This window comes from Bos grunniens, chromosome 15, assembly GCF_055505025.1.
Source record: "Bos grunniens cultivar Pamir isolate PY7600 chromosome 15, Bosgru_T2T1.0, whole genome shotgun sequence".
Lineage (NCBI taxonomy): Eukaryota > Metazoa > Chordata > Mammalia > Artiodactyla > Bovidae > Bos > Bos grunniens.
Window position 1 is genome coordinate 72,672,426 of NC_141179.1, and position 22,511 is coordinate 72,694,936.

At 39.7% G+C, this 22,511-nt stretch overlaps 1 long non-coding RNA gene across 11 annotated transcripts in view; it reads right to left on the minus strand.

Moving 5' to 3' along the window:
- The window catches only part of LOC147358453 (uncharacterized), a 137,930-nt gene that overhangs the window by 60,171 nt on the left and 55,248 nt on the right, over window positions 1-22,511 (minus strand). The window contains exon 5 of one of the 11 annotated variants that reach the window (XR_015141686.1): window positions 20,473-20,545. The exons of the other annotated variants lie outside the window; for them this stretch is intronic. This is a non-coding gene — a long non-coding RNA (uncharacterized LOC147358453). Of the gene's footprint in view, window positions 1-20,472; window positions 20,546-22,511 lie in introns of those variants that run through there. 11 annotated transcript variants of the gene reach the window in all.

A 22,511-nucleotide genomic window follows, 5' to 3' on the forward strand; every position in this document is an offset into this window, starting at 1 on the left:
AACCCAGACCTGCAGCTGAATAAAACATTCTCCCAGTATTAAAGAAGAGAGACACTTTTATTAACGAAAGAACAAAACCAAGCTGGTCACATATTTCTCCCGAACAGAAGAGGAAGCGCCAGTACACAGAGGGAATGGAGTGCACAGGGTTTCAAGAGACACAGAGTTTAGAACAGATTCTGCATGGGGCGGAAGTTCATTTATAAAGGCATTCTCAGTTGTATGAGAGCCCAGAAACTTCCTGCTCATATGCCCTTCTGTAAACGTAGATTCAAAGAGCTAATTGAGATAATCAGAGATAATGAAACAAGAATTTGTGAGTTGGGTGGTGAGGCTCTGGGGAACTTTGAGGACTGCTATGCCAATGGACGTGAGTCTGAGTGAACTCCTGGAGTTGGTGATGGACAGGGAGGCCTGGCATGCTTTGACTGATGGGGCCACAAACAGTCGGACACGACTGACCGACTGAACTGAACTGAACTGAACTGATGCCAAGTAAATATATATATTTCAGACACATACAAAACCCAAAAATCTTTAACAAGAATGCATGCTGAAGGAAAACAAAACTTCATCTGAGGCTTTCATTCCAAGATGTATGAGCAGACTTTAGGACATGGTAGAAAGAAGTGATAATAGCATATAAAATCTTCAGTGAGTAAGGGAGTGCCATAATTATTATATTGCTCCTAATCTAAAAACACAGGATATTTTTAAGGTGTGATTTTTAAGTATAAATATAATTACTAGCAAAAATATCAATCAGGACATGAAACTATAAGAGAAGAAAATACTCAACTCATGAAATCAAACTCAGAAAATAAAAGAAATAATTCATATAAACATGAAATATATTTGTAACTTAACCAGCTACGATGGAATCATGCTTGCTTGTGCTTGTGCTCAGTCATCGTTGCCATTTGCTCCCCCAGGGGATCTTCTGACCCAAGGATCAAATCCCTGTCTTCTGTGGCTCCTGAACTGGCTGGCAAATTCTTTACCACTGAGCCACCTTGGAAGCCCATAACAGAATCAGAGATGTATTAAAAGATTTTTAAATATAGCTACTCTTTTTCAGTCAATAAAACATAATTCATGCAAATACAATTTGTAAACTCTAAAACAAATGCTGCTGCTACTGCTAAGTCGCTTCATTTGTGTCCGACTCTGTGCGAACCCATAGATGGCAGCCCATCAGGCTCCCCCGTCCCTGGGATTTTCCAGGCGAGAGCATTGTAGTGGGGTTGCCATTTCCTTCTCCGCTAAAATAAATGAGACAGTGTCAAATTTGACAACTAAAACTTTGGACAAATATTTACAAGAAAAGCAAATAGATATAATAGAAGCAATATTACTATATAGTTTAAATTTTAGAAAGAAATAAGAGCATTGCGTGGAAATAAATTAGGATGTAAAGTCACAAATCACATTGTCTAGTAATACAGTATCAACATAAAGAAAAAAGAGGTACACCTACAGTAAATTATTGTAAGATCCTGGGAAACCTCTACCAGATCACAAAACATTGTTAAAATGACATAGAGCTTAAATCATTAATATATTAGCTAAGAGATTTGGGCTTTGTAAGTAAACAAAAATATGTTTAAATCCCACTTCTCAGCTTGCAAGCTTCCCTGGTGGCTCAGACAGTAAATAATCTGCCTGCAATACAGGAGATCTGGGTTTGGTCCCTGGGTTGAGAAGAACCCCTGGAGAAAGGAATGGCTACCCACTCCAGTATTCTTGCCTGGAGGAGCTCCTGGACAGAGGAGCCTGACAGGCTGCAGTCCATGGGGGTGCAGAGTCAGACACGACTTAGCGACTAACATTTTCACAGCTTGCAACTGAGAGGGTAACAGGCAGGAAGGCCAGGGTTCTCCAAATGGAGGAAATAGCCTGCAAGTGTCAGACATTTTTATCTCTCTTAAGCGGCAGGAGGAAACAAACTAGCAATATTTTTTTCCTTCTGTATACAAATTTAAAGGGAGGTTTCTCTTAAAATACTGTGTTGCCATAATGACACCTGGTTTCACCTGAAGTTAGCTATTCTTGAGCCTAGAGATAATCAATGCCTTTTTCTTATGGAAATGTTTGTCTTAAGCTATGCTAATGTACTATGCCTTTACCCCAAACTCTGTCTCCAAGTCGGTTGCGCCTCTTGGCCCAGAACCTACTTGACAAACCAGTATGGATATTGTTCCCCTAATCTATGTAAATGAAACTATTTGTATGGTGGTCTGCCCTTCTTCAAGATTCAAGTTAATCATTTTATGGCCCAGGATAAACCATTTATCCCAAAATGCATCTTAAGGGTGAGGGGCCTGGTGCCATTCTGAATTTTAAGACATTCCTTTCTTTCATTAACAGACTGCTAGTGACTATATAACATCCAGCTAAAGACTAGCAGGGGGGTACTCTTTCTGCCCCCTTCTGATGCCTATGTCAGAAGCTTTCTCTATCTCCTTTATACTTTAATAAAACTTTACTACACAAAAGCTCTGAGCGATCAAGCCTCGTCTCTGGCCCCGGATTGAATTCTTCTCCTCCGGGGGCCAAGAATCCCGGTGTATTCGCGTGATTCAACAACAACCTTTCACAACGTGCATGTGTGCTGAGTTGTGTCCGACTCTTTGCAACTCTATGGACTGTAGCTCACCAGACGCCTGGGTCCGCTGGATTTTCCAGGCAAGAATACTGGACTGGGTTGCCATTTCCTCCTCCAGGGGATCTTCCCGACTCAGGGGTCAAATTTGCATCTCCCGTGTCTCCTACATTGCAAGCAGATTCTTTACTAATGAACCACTGAACAGAAGCAACTTCTTTGGGTTAATCTGTCTACAGAAGACTCAGTGGCCTCATGGGTACAATGCAGAAAAGAAAAATAAACAGCCTTCTGGATTACTGTGACATTAGCAATGTGACATAGAAAAAAAAATGTTTGGTACACTGCTTAATATATAGAAGAATTGCAAAATATTTTAATTATTATGATCATTACTACTCTTATTAGGTATGGACAATTTATCATAAAACCAACTCACAGAAGTCTCAATAAGTGTAAGTGATCTATAGTACAAGAAACACAGAAATTAATATCAAAAGTTTATATTTACTATAAATATATTAAAATTAAAATAAATATATTTTCACAAATAAAATTCCTTTCATAATTAAGTAGCTCTTGTTTATAAATTACAATTATAGTAGAAAGAGTGAGAAAGACATTATTACTCAGGAGCCAATAATGTTAAAGAGAACACACATGTTGTTCCGTTAAACTCAGGAATTAGACAAAGACCCCCACCATAAGACAATCAACAGTGAACAGTATACATACTATTAAAACACATTTTACTGAAGGATATAACTTTCAATTTAAATAAATGAGTGGAAAAGCTTAATGACTTTCTGTATAGGAGCCTCAATATGTCAATTATCTCTTAATGAGTTTATAAATGCTCAATTTACCTGTTAATTACTGACTGTATGGAATGATTTCAATTGAAGTCAAAATTCCACATAATTTTTAAAATATTTAACAAAGTTGTTTTAAACATATACAAGAATAAAGGGTGATAATTACTAGAATATTTTTGCAAAAAGACTAATGTGAAGAAATAGATTAATAAACTATTTAGAACTATTTCTATGTAATAACTATATACGTATATCCTACAATAATTTAAATTTGTGACTTTTTCTCAAGAACAAATAGGCTGTTGAAAGAAAGAATACATATAGTTTATAAAACCTTAGTGAAAGTAAACTTGGCACTTTCCTATGGGGAAAGAAAGTATTTTTAATAACAGTTATTGGTAGAATTGACTAAATAACAGACAGGAATTTAAAGCCACCTCTCTTATACACTGGAGAAGGTGATGGCACCCCACTCCAGTACTCTTGCCTGGAAAATCCCATGGATGGAGGAGCCTGGTAGACTGCAGTCCATGGGGTCGAAAAGAGTCGGACACGACTGAGCGACTTCACTTTCACTTTTCACTTTCATGCATTGGAGAAGGAAATGGCAACCCACTCCAGTATTCTTGCCTGGAGAATCCCAGGGACCGGGGAGCCTGGTGGGCTGCCGTCTATGGGGTCGCACAGAGTCGGACACGACTGAAGTGACTTAGCAGCAGCTCTTACACATACTACAAAAATTTTCTTTTTATCTAATTCCATGAACTGCAACTTTTGCATTCACCCACTCACATTTTTTATAGCACATTTTTTTCACTGTCTTTAAATTAATACATATACATCATGGAAGATGGGAATATAGGGAAAATTGCATGGAAGATATTAAACAATATTTATGGATCTTATTACCTAAAGATAGCTGTGGCTAACATTCAGTATTATAGTTTGTCCAGCTTCTCTCTCTCTCTCTCTCTCTCTCTCTATATATATATATATATATTATAGATATATAATATATCTGGTGGCTCAGATGGTAAAGAATCTGTCTGCAATGCGGTAGAGCCAGGTTCAATCCCTCGGTTGGGAAGATCCTCTGGAGAAGGAAATGGCAACCCACTCCAGTATTCTTGCCTGAAGAATTCCGCGGACAGAGGAGCCTAGCAGGCTACAGTCCATGCAGTTGCAAAGAGTCAGACACAACTGAGTGACTAACACTTTCACTTTCCTATGTGTATATACATATATACATACACACACACACACACACACACACTTGCAACACTTAAAACTTCTTGCTGCTGGGCAAGACTTAGCATAGAAAAACTTTGAGACTTACCCCTGCTAGCCCACCCTCTGCCCATCACTCCAATTGTGCTACACAAATAGGCCTTCTGACCCCACAGGTCCATGACAGTGGGGATGCGAGAATCCACTGAAAAAAAGCCTCAGATATATAGACTCAGAGAACAGACTTATAGTTGCAGGGGGGAAGGACAGGAGGAGGGGATAGTTAGGGAGTTTGGGATGGACACGTACACACTGCTATACTTCTAACTGATAACCAACAAGGACCTACTGTCTAGCACATGGAACCCTGCTCAAGGTTATATGGCAGTCTGGATGTGAGGAGAGCTTGGGGAAGAATGATGCATGTGTATGTATGGTTGAGTACTTCTGTTATTCACTTGAAACTATCAGAATATTGCTAATCAGCTACACCCCAATACAAAATGAAAAGTGTAAAAATAAAAATAAAATGCATATTAGGTAACAAGGCATGTTACGGTAATTCTGTGGGAGAGAAGAGAATTCTGCTGAACTCCAAATGCTTCAGTTAGATCCGAGCGACTGTCTGTATTTGTGCAAAATTCTGTCTCTGGCTTATCATTAAAACAGAGGCTATATGATTTAGATTTTAAGAATATAGATTTTAAAACTAGGCAGTAACATACCAGCTTTGTGAACTCGAGCTATTTTATTCAGCTCATTGTTCTTCAGTCTTTCTCTAAAAATTGGCAGCACTACAGAAGCAATGTCTTAAGATGTCCTAATTTTGAGTGAATTAAATGAAATAATACATGACAAGAGTTTTGAGGTCAAAATATATAATAATATAGCTAGTGATTAACAAAGTGATTTCAGAGACTCATTTGTCTGGATTTTTATTTCCGTTCCATCACTTGGGTAAGTTTTTAAATCTTTCTGTGCTTCTCTTTCCTCATTTGTAAAATAGTGGTAGTAATTGTACCACTACGTAGGCTACTGTGAACATAATGAGTTCACACATAGCAAGGTTTAGAAGAATGCCTGGCATTTCGAGAAATGCCAGATTTTTCTGTCACCATTTTATAGATGAGAAAACTGAGGCACAGAGAAGTGAAGTGATTTGCTCAATGTCACCAGCAACTCAATGGAAGAAGTTTGCTTTGAACACAGGCATTGGACTTCGTAGTTTATTTTCTTAACTACTGTAATGCCTGTGTTTAATATATCAGATCAGATCAGTCGCTCAGTTGTGTCCGACTCTTTGCAACCCCATGAATCGCAGCACGCCAGGCCTCCCTGTCCATCACCAACTCCTGGAGTTCCCTGAGACTCACGTCCATCTAGTTAGTGATCCCATCCAGCCATCTCATCCTCTGTCGTCCCGTTCTCCTCTTGCCCCCAATCCCTCCCAGCATCAGAGTCTTTTCCAATGAGTCAACTCTTCGCATGAGGTGGCCAAAGTACTGGAGTTTCAGCTTTAGCATCATTCCTTCCAAAGAAATCCCAGGGCTGATCTCCTTCAAAATGGACTGGCTGGATCTCCTTGCAGTCCAAGGGACTCTCAAGAGTCTTCTCCAATACCACAGTTCAAAGCATCAATTCTTCGGCGCTCAGCCTTCTTCACAGTCCAACTCTCACATCCATACATGACCACAGGAAGAACCGTAGCCTTGACTAGATGAAACTTTGTTGGCAAAGTAATGTCTCTGCTTTTGAATATGCTATCTAAGTTGGTCATAATTTTCCTTCCAAGGAGTAAGTGTCTTTTAATTTCATGGCTGCAGTCACCATCTGCAGTGATTATTTTCATTGTTAGTAGTTAAGTCAGAGGTGGCACACAAGGATGATTTCAAAACATTTTCTAAAAACTAGAAAAAAAAAAAGAAAGATTAAGAAATGAGTCCTGCTCATTTCTTGGACAGTGGCTGTTGCTCCTATGTACGTATATATGTATGTATATAAGTACCAATACCTATCCATTTATGTATATCACATTTAATCCTCTACCTCTACAATCCATATAATATGATTCTCATTTAGATAAAGATTGAGTGTGAGGAATGCTATGCTTTAATTATATGTGAACCTAACATTAGAATTAAAATCTAACCTCAAAGCCTGGGTCTTTCTATGACACAACACTACGACAATGTCTTAATATCGGTTCTGATGTTCATTTTGCTCCTGCATAGTCACTGTACTCAGAACCTAGGGTTGTTTCATATTTAGAGTAACCTGCAGAAGACACTTGCATTGCCTTGGTTTCCCTGGAAATCTCAGGCTCTGAGGAACATCAACATGGGGGGTCAGGAGATGGCAAAGTGAAATGGAGTTTCACTGACGACTTCCTCCCTCCCCACTCAAAAGGATCTTTTCCAGAAAAACAGAAATGCAAAATGGATCCATGATAAAAATACTAATAATACAGTGGTTCCCATCTTCAAAGCCTTTGATATTGCTAAGTATTCTATTGGACAGAAAACATCAACACACTTTCTCCTCCTTTGATCTGGATCTTGAATTATTTGACATTCTGGCGCCCAGAGTCTACCCTTTCAAGGTTTTCAGGGTAGTTGCTCCACAGCCATGCTCTCTATGTTTCATTTCTGGGTAAACACTACAGCTTCATTCAGGAGAGATGGGATTGCTTCAGTGGTAGGCACTTACTGGCTGCCTCCTCAGCTTCCTTTTTTTCTGCCAGCAAGAGTTGAATTTCTTTTTGGTAAATTACTTCTCTACCATTGCGCTACAGCCTTACTTTTGGTAGAGACTGACCCCCAATTCCTGGGCTTCCCAAGTGGCGCTAGCGGTAAAGAATCCACCTGTCAATGCAGGGGACTCAGGAGACTTGGGTTCAGTTCCTGGGTCCAGCAGATTCCCTGGAGTGGGAAATGGCAAACTGCTCCAGTATTCTTGCCTGGGAAATACTATCGACAGAGGAGCCTGGTGGGCTACACTCCATGGGATCACAAAGAGTCCCACACGACTGAGCAACTGAGCACTTATGACCCCATTCCTAGTTTCAGAGGTGGAGCCTGACTGGTCTAAGCTAACGTTCCATCAGGATCCAGTTTTGGCCAATGAAAGAGACTGAATCTAAACATCTGAGCACCATTTATTTTATATTAGCTGCTTAGTCTTGGCTAAGTTACAATGCATAAATTTCTCCATCTATAAATTTACATATAAAATTTGATAGGAGAAATATTAATAGATACGTGCTTACTGAATGCCATGAGAATTATTGAATGGGTAACTCCATAGTTTACTTGTGCAATGCTTAAGGTTCTTGGGGCTCTCCACTGTCTACTATAGCAAAAAGAAGCTATTAATTCAATAGAAAAATGCTGCTGCTGCTGCTGCTGCTGCTAAGTCGCTTCAGTCGTGTCCGACTCTGTGCGACCCCATAGACGGCAGCCCCGTCCCTGGGATTCTCCAGGCAAGAACAGTGGAGTGGGTTGCCATGGCCTTCTCCAATGCATGAAAGTGAAAAGGGAAAGGGAAGTCGCTCAGTCATGTTCGACTCTTCCCAACCCCATGGACTGCAGCCTACCAGGCTCCTCCGCCCATGGGATTTTCCAGGCAAGAGGACTGGAGTGGGTTGCCATTGCCTTCTCTGCAAAGAGGTATAGGGCTCCCTTAATTAATGCAAAACAATGTGAAAAAAAATCAGAAGATACTGGTTTCAGAGAAGCCGCTACTAATGCTAAATATGTTAATTTCCTCACCTGGACAATAAAATAATCACCAGGTTCCACTGAGGTACAAATTCCTGTTGTTGCCTGTTGTCACCTTGTAAAATTTTCACTTCATTCACTGTTATTGAACAATTCACTGCTATTTTAGAACAATAATTTTAGCTTCATTATTCAAAAAGACCAAACTGTTATCTAAATAAGCTACTGATTGAATCACTTCTGGTCTTTGCCATAATTCACAACAATGTTTAAAAATTCTAATCACTATTAATTATAACCCAGATGCAAAATAATAATAACAGTTAACTTTTCTTGAGTGTTTCCTTGTGCCAGAGATTGTTGTTAGCAATTTATACATATTAACAAATTTAAACTTCCCAACCTAGTCTGATGGGATAGGTTTGTTGTTATCATAAACCTCATTTTAGAGGTGAGACAAGGCATGCACAGAGAATTCATGCAACTTGCTCATGTTTTTTCCACTAGTAATATTACAGCCTGGATGGGAACTCAGACAGTCTGTCTCCTGGAGTCAGTCTCCTATTGACTGCAGGACACAGCAAAATGTAATTGCTACCTCCTCAATTTTCCCACGTGCCTCTTGCGATAGTAGCAGATCCATGCTTTACATTATAGTTTAGCTACGCCAAATCAGGAGACTGTGCCTCCCAAATTCTTTTTGCAAAAAAGAAATTAAATAAATAAACCCCATCAAAAGTTATAGGTAGCATGCAGACAGTATAGGCAATCTGGTTTATGAGTAGACCTAATGAATAAATAGGAAAATTATAAAATCAATTTTGAATGTTTATTGTAGCTTTAGGGAAGTTCTCTTTTATTTTAATATTCACTGAAACAGTCCAAACACCTGAATACAAAAAGTTTAGGACAAAAAAGAGAAAAACAACTAGGAACTAAATAACATTAAGCTTGATGTTGTTCAGTCGCCAAGTCGTGTCTGACTCTTTGTGACCCCATGGACTGCAGCACGCCAGGCCTCCCTGTCCCTCACCATCTCCTGGAGTTTGCCCACGTTCATGTCCACGGAAGCTATTAAGAAGAAAATTTATTTTGCTTGTATCTGAATGAAATTGTTGTATCTGAATCAAAGAGTAAACACAAAACTGTGTCTAAAACACACAATAACTTCCAACTTGTTTTTTAATTTTTAAATTCTGAGTAATTACTTTTAATAATTATTTTAAAGGTAATATATAACATTTATTTTTTCATATTTAGAAATAGCCAAGTGTCCTTCTGGGGAGAATGAGACTGAGCTGTTCCTCATCTTTCTTTTATGCTTCAAATATAATCTTTCTTTTCCCCACCTCCATTCTAAATTAGCCTGCTCTTTTATCCATCTTATGGACTTCCCTGGTGGCTCAGATGGTAAAGCATCTGCCTGCAATGCTGGAGACCCAGGTTCGATCCCTGGGTTGGAAAGATCCTCTGGAGAAGGAAATGGCAACCCACTCCAGTACTCTTGCCTGGAGAACCCCATGGACAGAGGAGCATTGTAGGCTACAGTCCATGGGGTCGAAAAGAGTCAGACATGACTGAGAGACTTCACTTCACTTAATCCATCTTATCAAACCCCTATCCTCTGTTTACGAAGAAACAGGAAAGCTAAACTGATACATTAATTCCTGGTCATGAAAAGGGGTATATTTCTGACCCTTATTTATACACAATATAATCACTTTATAAGAAGTGACAACAAGAACAGTCCTAAAATGATGAGTCCAATTAAATAAAACAAACCAAGTGAAAACAGCTGAAAATGTTAAAAAGTGAAAAAAGAACTTTTGAAGTTATTCTTTCTCCCTGATTTTGCTTCATTTTGTTTTCCAAAACGGAAAGAAAGAAGGAAGGGAGGAAAAGAGAACACAAAAGCAAAGGTTCCGTAGGCAGGGGGAGAAGGTGGATATCAAGTTTTCTTAAATGTTTCTACTTTCTCATTTATGTTCTTCATTTTTGGCTTTTCTGTTTCATTGTCCCCAGGCACCTGGGCTTTGATGGAGATGCAAACTCAGTAACTCCCACGAATCCAATGCTACGTGTTACTTTTATAATCAGAGCCCACATGGTAATTACTGTCATGTGTATAATCAGTGTTCCTGAACACTCTCAATTACTATTACCGAGTGATAAGGCAGACATATGTTTTGTTTTACATGTTATGAGGTAGGCAATGGATGTAAATTTACTATTCTGCACAATCAGATGATATTTCATCATAACGTTATTAGTCAATTAATGAACAAATATTGCTGAGAATTTAACACGACCTCAGAATGTGACATAGTCTTAAGGCCCAAGGCTAACTGAGTGGAGTATATTTCCTATTGATGTAATAACCATAATTCTAAATGTTGCCTGAAACAAAGTAACTTATTACAAATGAAAATACATGTCACCCGTGTAAGTTAATGATTTCTACTTCTAAAAGAAAAATGGAGGACTACTGTAATAAAGTATCAAAAATATGGGAAGTGTGTATGTTGTGAACCTGCTGTGTGTATCAAACACTGGTCCGACCTGCATAAATGCCCCTTTGGTGTATTAGAATATTTGAGGTCCAGATCTGCAGATGAATGTGAACATTACAGGTACTGTATTTAGCAGAGGGTTGGTAACTAACTCATCAGAACCAGCCATTGGGAATTGCATTACACAAGCGAGGAAATGTTATGGGCACAATAAAATTTAGATTCAAATAAAACTCTTTCCTTGCACCCAAAATACACACAAGATATCTTTCCAAACCACTTTTTCTGTGTGCAAACAAAACGCTTGAGAATCCACGGCCCTGATATCATCTCTATACCGTTAGAACAATGCTCGTCTTTTACAGTCTGTAAATTTGACTCCATAGGCAGTTTTTCCCACTTAGAGACTCGCTGGTTCTTGAAATACTATTATTGCACAGTGAGGGTTAGAATTTGGAAACTGGAGTCTGACTACCTGCCTTCAAATCCCTGTTTGTTATCGTCTCATTCCTATAAATTTAACTTCTTTTGGTTTTGTCAGTTTTATCATCTATAAAAAGGATCATGATAATAATGTTGTGTACTTCCTATCTGTGTGAATTAAATCAGTTTCTACATAGAAAGTGCTTAACACAGGAGTTAACTCTATAGTTTAGCGATTGTTAAATGTATCGGGGTAAAAGGAAACAGCTGAATATCGAGTGAGGGCTAGAAAGTGAAGGGTAAGAGAATGAAGAGAAAAAAAAGCATAAAAAAGATTTTCTAAAGATCAAAAGAGCTCTTTCTTCAATCATTGGCCATATTTTGGTTTCTTAATACTACAGGTCTCGAAGAAACACTCCCTAAGACAGCAAGATGAATGACCCCAGGGTATTGAAAACAGACGCCGGGCGTCAGGAGTGAAAAAGGGAGAACAGCTGGGTGTTTTCACTGATGCGACAAGTTTGTTTGCAACATAAGGTCTCTGACTTCAGCCTCATATTTTAAGCCCCATTTTATATATTTATTTAACAGACGAGCAGATTGTAGCACAGATTCACCTTTTGTGCTTTCTTTTGCGTGAGTTTCCTAAGCCATAATATAAAGTTATACTGAAAGCGCTTCCTCTTTTCGAAATGAAACTTTCAGATAAAAGGGAGTTTTGCCAGAGATATTATCAATGTCACTAAGACAGAATAATAAATAATATTTGCTTTGTTTTCCCTTGAGGATGGTAAAAATAAAATTAAGATGATTTGCACAAAGACCACATCTATCAACAATATTGCCAGGCAGACTGGTTTAAAATCCTTTCTCAATGTGTGATCGTCATCAAATTATTTAATCTTTCTAAAATTTGGTTTCCAATCATGAAATGGGGATCATAACAGTCCTAGTTTGTAGAATGTTTGAAACATTTAAATGAGTCTATATAAAGTTCGTAGAACAGAGCTTGCATATAACTACCCCTCAGTATTTGTCCATGTAGTGTCATTATCAGTGATTGATATCTGATGGAACGGGTCCTATTAAATTGTTTCCTATGATGTACCTCATAAGTATAATCAACTTCCTGAATATGACTAGGAAGAAACCAGTTCCAAGGAACAAAATGGAGAGCAAGTACGTATTTATCATCAACTTTTCTATAAAGACATAGATACCTGTAAAGATGGAAGATACCCCTTGGAAAGACACCCCTTCCATTCCACATTCCAGAGAATCTACACCATGGTCATGACAGCCACATTACCTTATGAATGATGAAATTCATCAGCTGCCCCTTTTTGGGAAAATGGTGCCCACCCTTACAATTATGAATGTGGTTGAGCACTTTTGTGGGTAACATTCCATGAACTTGTCTGGTGTCCCATACTCTTAATCTTAAAGTCAAATCTACTTCCTCCTAGTCAAACCCACAAGCCCTGAATGTATTCACAACACAGCAATAGACAGAGTGGCCTCTTGCAACCATCTTTCTGAAAAGCTACCAAACTATGCCAACAATAAAGACACTCATTTTCAAAAACTCAATATTTGCCCTTACTCTTTTTTTAAACAAGAGGACCTTAATGCAGGGAGTTTGTTTGTTTGTTTGTTTTTTACCAAGGTGAAGAGCAGCTACAAAGCCAAAGGGGAAACAATGAGGTAGCCCAGAAAATGACAACAACCAGAAATGTCTACTACCCTCTAACAGAGAAACAAGGGAGGAGGTTCAGAAAGAGAGCCTAGGGGCTGATGTCTGTTGATGAAAGTTGGAGCCGTGAAGGGTTGAACCACCAGGGAGATGCAGCTGCTTCTGGAGGTGCCACCCAGTCAGAAACAGAGGGGGAGAAACACCAATCTTCTCTCTTCCCACCACCCATCTCCAGCCAGTGATTCCCGTTAGCCAAAGCCAGCTGACATGGGAGCCAGGGAAACTTGGGCTGCAAGGGATCTAAGAATTCTTAGCTCAAAGGAAAGGATTTCCCCAAAGTGAAGAAAAGATAATAAAGGAAAAAAAAATATATGATTTGACACACGGTTCATGCTTTAGCCTCTAACAACTTCCTGAACTGGTATTTGGTATCCTATCTGATACTGTAGTAAGCACAGATATTTACTATGTAAATGTTTGCTAATAGAACTTTCCATTCTCTTTGCCCTGACTTTTTAGACTGGAAGTAACTTAGAAGGCCGGAAGGATAAAAGAAAGGGAAGCCAAGGTGTGCTTTGAACGTCTTTGTTCTGAGATATCTGTTTCTTCATATATTCAGCCTCATAGGACATAGTTTTAGCGCCTTTAAATTAGTTTAACTTTTAGATACTTTACCAAGTTAAAACAATGACTGAGTTATGTCAAGATACCTAGGGCAGGAGAAATGTCCATAGTCTCTCTCACAGTTGGAACTATAATACCAATAAATATCATTTGGAATCCCAAAGGACCACAAAGCCCTGTATAGTCAAAGCTAAGGTTTTTTCCAATAGTCATGTACAGATGTGAGAGTCAGACCACAAAGAAGGCTGAGTACCAAAGAATTGATACTTTTGAATTCTGCTGGAGAAGACTCTTGACAGTCCCTTGGACTGCAAGGAGATCAAACCAGTCAATCCTAAAGAAAATCAACCCCAAATATGCATTGGAAGGACTGATGCTAAAGCTGAAACTCCAATACTTTGGCTACCTGAGGCAAAGAGCTGATTCATTGGAAAAGACCCTGATGCTGGGAAAGATTGAAGGCAAAAGGAGAAGAGAGTGGCAGAGGATGAGATTGTTACAGCATCACTAACTTAATGGACATGAACTTGAACAAACTCAGGGAGATAGTGGAGGAGAGGGAAGCCTGGTATGCTGCAGTCCATGAGGTCACAGAGTTGGACATGACTTAGTGACTGAACAGCAACAAGGCCCAAAGAAATGTCATTTTCTTTTCTTCCTCTGGAGCTAAGAAAGAGACATCTCTTTTTCATGATATATTTAAAAAATGGAAATTTTACAGCATTATTTATCTTATAGTCCCAGCAATTAGGAATCCCAGTTAGTGGAGAGATACCTTGATTCAAAGAACCATGGGCTCTGCCTTTTAGAAGACTAAGTGTTCTGTACAAACCTTTTCCTTTTAGACATCATTTTGCAGGAGAATGAACTTGCCCCATCTCCCCTCTACACTGTGAGCTCCTGGAAGCCAAAAAGCAAGTTTGACGGTCTATTTCAGTCTCTTTCTCTAGTTATTAGCACAGGTCCTTAATTTTAACAAATCAATCAATTAATTGATTGATTCAAAAAGTTCTGAAATCTTTTCTGAACAGTCCCACTCATATCATATGATCCTTTGTTGGTATTTCCTAAGGATCTGATATGACAACTACTGAATAACTAAAATCTTCTAGAACAGTCCAAATTTTGAATATTCTGCATACTGTTATGGCAAATACCAGAAAAGATGTCTCAGTCTCTGGCTTGAGCAATATCAATGCAGTGGATGAACTTTATACAACTGGGGCAGAAAACTGTGAAACTTCAAGACCCTCCGCTCAGCCCTGGTTTATTGATCAACATGACACAAAGTACAGAGTATAACTTCTGGAGTCTAAAGGTCTTGGGTCCAAATCCTCCTTCTATTTTTTACTAGAGGTTTTCCAAAGAGTTTTCAAGAGTCTTTAAAAAAAAAAAATTATTTGATTGCTTTTGGACTTAGTTGCGGCCTGTGGGATCTTCAGCGGCAACATGTGGGATCCAGTTCCCCGAACAGGGATCGAAACTAGGCCGCCTGCATAGGAAACATGGAGTCTGAGACACTGGACCACCAGGATATTCACTCCATGATGTCTTTTTTCCTTCAGAAAGCACTGTTCAGTCAGAATTTTACATGGAAAGCAGATACAAATAATAGATCAAGTATGAACTTTCCTCTTGGGGGCAGGATGAAAGACCTACACGTCAACCCATTTGGTTTTCCGTCTGTCGTGCCTAACTCATCGCCCTGTGTCCCCCTGCATTCACAAACATAACGCTCTGTGGAACAAAGGTGGGAAACCACTGATTTTGTCTTTCAGAACTTGAGTTTCATCATCTCTAAATTAGGAATGATAATACTTATCTGAATCAAGCGTGTTTATCACCAAAAAATTTCACAGTCGCAGCACTGATTTAGTGTTTCATCTTCAGATAAGATCTTACTCTTGGAAGCTTTTTTCTAGTTGGGGAGAATGAATTTGTGAACAGTATAAGTTTCCATCTTAAGTCCCGGCTCCTCACATTTTCTCCAAATTCTGCTTGGAAATGAAACAATATTTTCTTTATCTTATTTCTCTCTTCCTGAGCTTGACACACAGAGCTAAACATTTCAAGCTGAAGGGAATTTGACTTCAGTTTTTAATGTAAAATGGACCATTAGTATAAGAGATGAGTGAAATGGACGGGGGCCATCTTACAAATAATCAACTCAAGTCAGATCCAAGATGACCCTAGGCAGCAGTTTTATCAATTGGTTAACAGGTACAAAACACAGATCACCAGTTTTATAGCCTTCCATAGAGGACTGAAGTATTTCCAGCCTTTGCTAAGAGTTCTTCACCAGCCTCTCCTTGTCAACCCGTCCCAAAACCAATGAAACATATTTCCCATTTTTGTAACCTACCATACAGGTTATGCGGGAGAAGGCAATGGCACCCCACTCCAGTACTCTTGCCTGGAAAATCCCATGGATGGAGGAGCCTGGTAGGCTGCAGTCCATGGGGTCGCAAAGAATCAGACACGACTGAGAGACTTCACTTTCACTTTTCACTTTCATGCATTGGAGAAGGAAATGGCAACCCACTCCAGTGTTCTTGCCTGGAGAATCCCAGGGACGAGGGAGCCTGATGGGCTGCCATCTATGGGGTCGCACAGAGTTGGACACGACTGAAGCGACTTAGCTTCAAGTTATGCTACTAATTTCTATATCAATTACTTATTGCTACATGAAAAACCACCCCAGAAGCAAAACGTAAAACAACTGTCAATAACTTGTATTTGCTTATGATTCTGGCTTAGCAATTTGAGTTGTGTTCAGTGAGATGCTTTTTTTTTTTAATTGCTAGTTTCACCAGGGTACTTTATAAGCTTGCACTTAGAAATTGACTCAGTTGTGACCACATCATCTACAATGGCCACAGGCATATGCCTGGGCTTTGCCAACAGTCAGCTACAGCATCTCTGTTCTCTTCATTTCCAAGTGTCTAAGCTAGGATCATTGCCATCTTGGTCATGGTGTTCCCACTACCAGTAAAAGAGGCTAAGCCCCAGTGTGCAGACACCTCTGTTTGTGTAGCATTTGCTACTCTTGGCAAAATTCAAGCACAGAGCCAAAAGTTGATAACATACATTTCTTCTTTTGATAGGGAGTATGCCAAAGCCTCACGGAAAAGGTTCATGTTATACAATGTCAATGTGTGCTTAGTCACTCGGTCATGTCTGACTCTTTGTGACCCCATGGACTGTAGCCTTCTGGGCTCCTCTGTTCAAGGGGGTTCTTCAGGCAAGAATACATGAATGGGTTGCCATGCCTTCCTCCAGGGGATCTTCCCAACCCAGGGATCGAACCCAGGTCTCCCGCATTGCAGGTGGATTCTTTACTGTCTGAGCCACCAGGGAAGCCCAGGCATACAAGGTTGAGAAGAATTATTGAAGCTCTTTTTGAAAACACTCTAACACAGATTTATTATTATGAATTATGAGTTGTTTTTTGTGAAAATTTATATTTATCCTGATAATCAAGTAAGGAAGATTAGGAAAGTCTTATTTTAAAAAATGAGCAATAATGAATTCAAAGTTTTTCCAGAATTGTTTCTCAATCACTTGAATTTAGAAATACTTTTTCAGAAGTGAGAAAGGAACATGGAGTTGTATCTTGTGTCTTGAGAAGTATTCATTATCTTTGGGTTTCTTGATGGAAGGCCAAAATATTCTTTTTTTTTTTTTTTTTTTAATTAGGGGCAGCGCCACCTCCGCCCAACGGCGCTGGCTGTCGCGGTGACGGCAGTCACAACTCCGAGAGCAGTGACGCCTCTCATAAAAACAACCTGCTCCCAAAATATTCTTGAAAGAATATTGACAGCTCACAATTTCTTGAGAGATGAGAGAATCAGACTTTAAAACTTGTAGAAACAGAGGTAGCTAAAAAGAATATGAAGCAAAAAACCTAACAGTGATCTATTAGTGGATATAGTGTGGCCTCCACTAGGACATAATGAAACCTCAAGAATTTTGAGTATTTTGGCTCAGAGGTTAAAACGTCTGCCTGGAATTCAGGAGACCTGGGTTCGATCCCTGGGTCAGTAAGATCCCCTGGAGAAGGAAATGGCAACCCACTCCAGTACTCTTGCCTGGAGAATCCCATGGAGGGAGGAGCCTGGTAGGCTACAGTCCATGGGGTCACAAAGAGTCGGACACGACTGAGCGATTTCACTTTCATTTTCACTTCAGCTTTAATTTCTAGAGAGTCATAATCTGCAATAGCCTACCTTTATCATATACTGTTTTTTACTCAGCTGAGAGCCAGCTAACTAGATGTGGTCTTCATGAACTGGGTCCAGTAGGAACTACATATTTATTCAAAGGTGACTATGGTCTCATGGGGGGGAATAAATGGATGCTGGCAACCAATAAGCAGCAAAAGTCCACTCACTCTGTCTGATGAAGATTGTTATGCCTACAATAGAGGTATCTGACAAGTCAGTCCCAAAGTGGCAAGCAGGAGTTTCATAATCACTTCTTTAAAATATTGAAATGCCAATGATAAGTCAATTTCAGGGACAAAAGAATCTTCATTTTCCTTCTGGATCAACATTGAGGACTTTACTGGACACACACCTTAATGAAATCACAATTCAAAAAGGCACATGTACTCCAATGTTCATTACAGCACTGTTTACAATAGCCAGTACATGGAAGCAACCTAACGTCCATAGATAGATGAATGGATAAAGAAGTTGTGGTACATATATACAACAGAATATTACTCGGCCACAAAAAATGAATGAGTTTGAGTCAGTTGAAATGAGGTTAAATGAAATGAGGATAAACCTAGAACCTGTTATACAGAGTGAAGTAGGCCAGAAAGGGAAAAACAGGTATCATATATTAACACATACATATGGAATCTGGAAAAATGATACTGATGAACCTACTTGCAGGACAGGAGTAGAGACACAGACACAGAGAATGGACTTGTAGACACAGTGGGGGAAGGAGAAAGAAAAAGTGAAGTCGTTCAGTCGTGCCTGACTCTTTGCAATCCCATGGATAGTAGCCTGCACCAAGCTCCTCTGTCCATGGGATTTTCAAGGCAAGAGTACTGGAGTGGGTTGCCATTTCCTTCTCCAGGGAATCTTCCCAACCCAGGGATGGAACCCAGGTCTCTCACATTGTAGACAGACGCTTTACTGTCTGAGCCACCAGGGAAGTCCTTGGTGGGGAAGTCCTTGGTGGTGGAAGGAGAGGGTGGGACAAATTGGGAGCGTGGCATTGACGTATATACACTGCCTTGTGTATAACAGACAGCTGGTGGGAAGCCGCGGTATAGCCCAGAGTGCTCAGCTCGGTGCTCTGTGATGACCTGGAGGGGTGGGATGGGGAGTGGGGCAGGCTCAAGAGGCAAGGGAAATATGCATATACTTATGGCGGATTTACATTGTTGTATAGCAGAAACTAACACAATGTTGTAAAGCAATTATCCTCTAATTAAAAATAAATTGAAAAGTAAATAAAAGAAAAAACATTGAAGACTTTTGGTCTTGGCATGGAGGATGTGACTCGACTGAGCAGAACTACTGAAAACCCTTCGTTTTCAATGGTGAGTCCTCTGGACCCTCTTCTATCTTGTGGGATTCCTGTCACTCAGGAAAGGGAAAAAGGCAAAGCCTCACCAGACCTGATGAATTAGCACACTGCCTCTTGGAGCTTCATCCTCACATGCCTGTGTACACTGCCCTCTCAGCAAACCCTGCAGGGCTGAGGTCATAACTCCACCTCCAGCTGCGACTGTCTGCTGTGTGGTGGTTTGGAATCTGATGACTCAAAGCCATCATCCCAGGTAGCAGCTGGCTGTCTTTGGATTTCTCTCCTCTCCTAATGTTCCATTAACCTCTCACAGCTGGTCTCCCTTTGCACCATCAGCACTCTGGCTGATTTCTCCCCTTCTGGCAGGGAGGTTCATCATTAATACATCCTCCCCCTGCTTCTCCTCCTCTCCGCCTACCAGTGCTCTCTATTAGTGCCTGCTGTGCCAGAGGCAATCCAACCCACTGTCTGCTCAGCAGCAGCTTCGTTGGGTTTCAGGACTGTTGGACCCTAAGGTAATGTGGGTCCAGGACCATGAGATACCGGGTTGGAAGCAATGTTAGGGTACCCAGTTGTGTAAGAACAGGAACTCTAGGAGAGTTGACCTCATTCCCTTATTGACCTGCTGGCATGCTCTTGTTCAGACTCCAACATCTGTAAGTGGATGCTCTCTTGCCTGGCTATAGCTCAAATTAACTACAACAATAAAAATCATAGCAACAATGGTTAATACAGTCATAATTAAAAACACTATTATTATAATAATGCTGGTCAATTTCATGTAGAGGGTGTTAACTGTTCTATAACCGTGCCAAATGCTATACTCTCCGATTAAATTCTAACAGCGGCTCTGTGAGTTAGGTAATGATGATAAGGCTATACCAGGTCACAGAAAGTTTAATAAAGCTGCCCGAGGCCATCCCACTGGTAAGAAAAAAGCTTGTACTTGATCCTGACTTCTCTATTATTTCTTTAAAGCTTGAGCTTTTAACCATTATGCATACTAATGGAATACCTACCAGCTTGGGATTTTATCTGTATCAACATTTTAAAACTAAATGTCGTCTAGTATTCAAACCATTAGAAAGGTTGATAGAAATGAATTTGGTCTACTTAAATATATAGTGCATTTAGTTTGTATGGATTTAAAAACAAAACATCAAAAGAATTCCCAAGTGTAGTTCTTCAGATAACCAAGGACATTTCCTCCCTCTCTCCTATTTTTAAGGGCAATTGTAATGGAGAAGCACTGATGATTCATGACTATTTGATTAATAATTACTTTTCTCATCAGAATAGGTTAGAGTGTAATTTGCAAGAAAACTAGAGCCATGCCTATTTACCTGTCCCAGTGCTTAAGATAGTACCTGGCATAATGTGGATGCTCATAGCTGTTGAAGAAGGAAAGAAGAAAAGAAAAGGAATGATGGAAAGAAAGAAGCATCTCCAGTGCTGACAGTACCATTCCTATTGACAGTCAGTACGGACAGTTCACTTCCCTGCTGGTAGTTTCCCTGCGTCTCCATCTGACGGCATTATTTGGACTTAGGAGTATTTGTCCTTTATGCTGAGCAGTTCAGAAGGTCCAGGGAGTTAAGCCCCCAAGCAGCTCCCTTATTGAGTAATTCAAGTTTGTGGATAAATAACCCAATTTTTTAACCCCTCAGTAGGTGATTCTGAGCGAAAGGAAGAAAGAAAGGAAGTAGGAAGAAGTGCAATGGAATAAAAAAGAAAAACAATCAAAGAAGGAAAGAGTATAAATGAAGAAATAGAAAAAAAGAAAAAGAGCCAACATGAGGAATGGAAACAAGGAAGTAGGGAGGGGGGTAAAGAGACAAAAGGGAGAAAATGACAGAAAGGAGAAAAAGGAAAAGAGGAAAGGAGAGGAGGGAGAGAAAGAGAGTTAGAGCGGAGGACATAAGAAAAATAAGTAGAAAGGAGGGAAGTGAAAAAGAAAGAACAGGAGGACCAGAAGAATATTAGGAGGAAGAAACCAAGGAGCAAGTAAGAAAGAAAGATTAAAGGACTTTAGATATTTGTAAAAAGAAAAAAAAAAGTAGTAAAAGAAACAGGAATTTAGAGACACTGATGGCAGGGAGACACAGACGACATTGTAGAAATAATTTCCTAAACAAACCGACACATCGTCGTGCTTCTCTTCCACAGTGCAGAAGAGCATCTCCTCGTGTCTGATTACAACGCCTGGCTCAGTACAAAACAGCATACCCTGCTTACAGCAGCAGGGTCTTGCTTATCTCCTGAAGGACTGATTTGCCTGTCTTCCTGTGAGCACGCATGCCTCCCCTATTGCACCTTGGGTTCTTTGGTTGTTCCCCACGAAAGACAAGCTTGAGAAATACACAGACTGGGGCAGCTGTAGGTTAGGCCACCTTGAGCAACTCAGGACATTTCAGGGGGCTGGAGACACATGTATGATGCCTTCCCTGGATCAAGGAGAACTTATAAGTCAGAAAGAAATTTACTGAACGAGACAAACGCCTATCATTGGCATGACATTTCCACTGTGGGTTAACACATTCCTATTTATGAGTGAGAAACTTTTTCTGTCACAAGATAATTATTTATAGCCCAGTCATTGAGAAAATTACTCATTTTTTCTTTTAAATATTTTCCATTTTAAGTAATTTATTTTTTCCTCTAGACTGAAAAGATTGACCCAACCTCAAAGATGGTGACAAGAATCAAGAATCTATAGTTTACAGTCAGCTCTGTTAGTAACATAGCCTGATGAACTATTTCACTCTCCTCCATCTTGCTCCAGAGGAGTTTGGATAAATTCATTAGTATTCCAAGTGAGCTTTATAGAACACCTTCTTGATCTCCAAGAACTGGGGAGACAGGGAGGCAGCCAGACCCTCTGGTCATGTTTCATCTGAAACAGTCCTGAGATTTCCCTGATGGTCTGGTGGATTAGACTCTGCGCTTCCAATGCGGGGGGCCAGGGTTTGATCCCTAGATCCCACACGCCACAACTAAGAGCTCTAAGGACACAGTGAAGAGCCAGTAAACCAAATAAATTTTTAAGAAAGAAAATAAAAATAAAGCAGTCCTGATGATTGATTTCCCATGTTGAGGTTCAAATAAGCTTTCCTTCAAAGAAACATTTCCATGAAAAATATGAATAATGTTAACATTAACACATTAATTACAAAATAATAATATTAAACATGTTTAAAGTCCTTTTCAAGTCTTCTATCAATCAATTCTAATTCTATAAAGAAGCAAATAAACCAAGATAAACATCCTGTAAAAACAGTTTAAGGCACAAATGGCATTTTTTTTTTCAATGGAAGTGGACAGAATTATTCTAAAGCAAAATGCAAGAATGTATTAAAT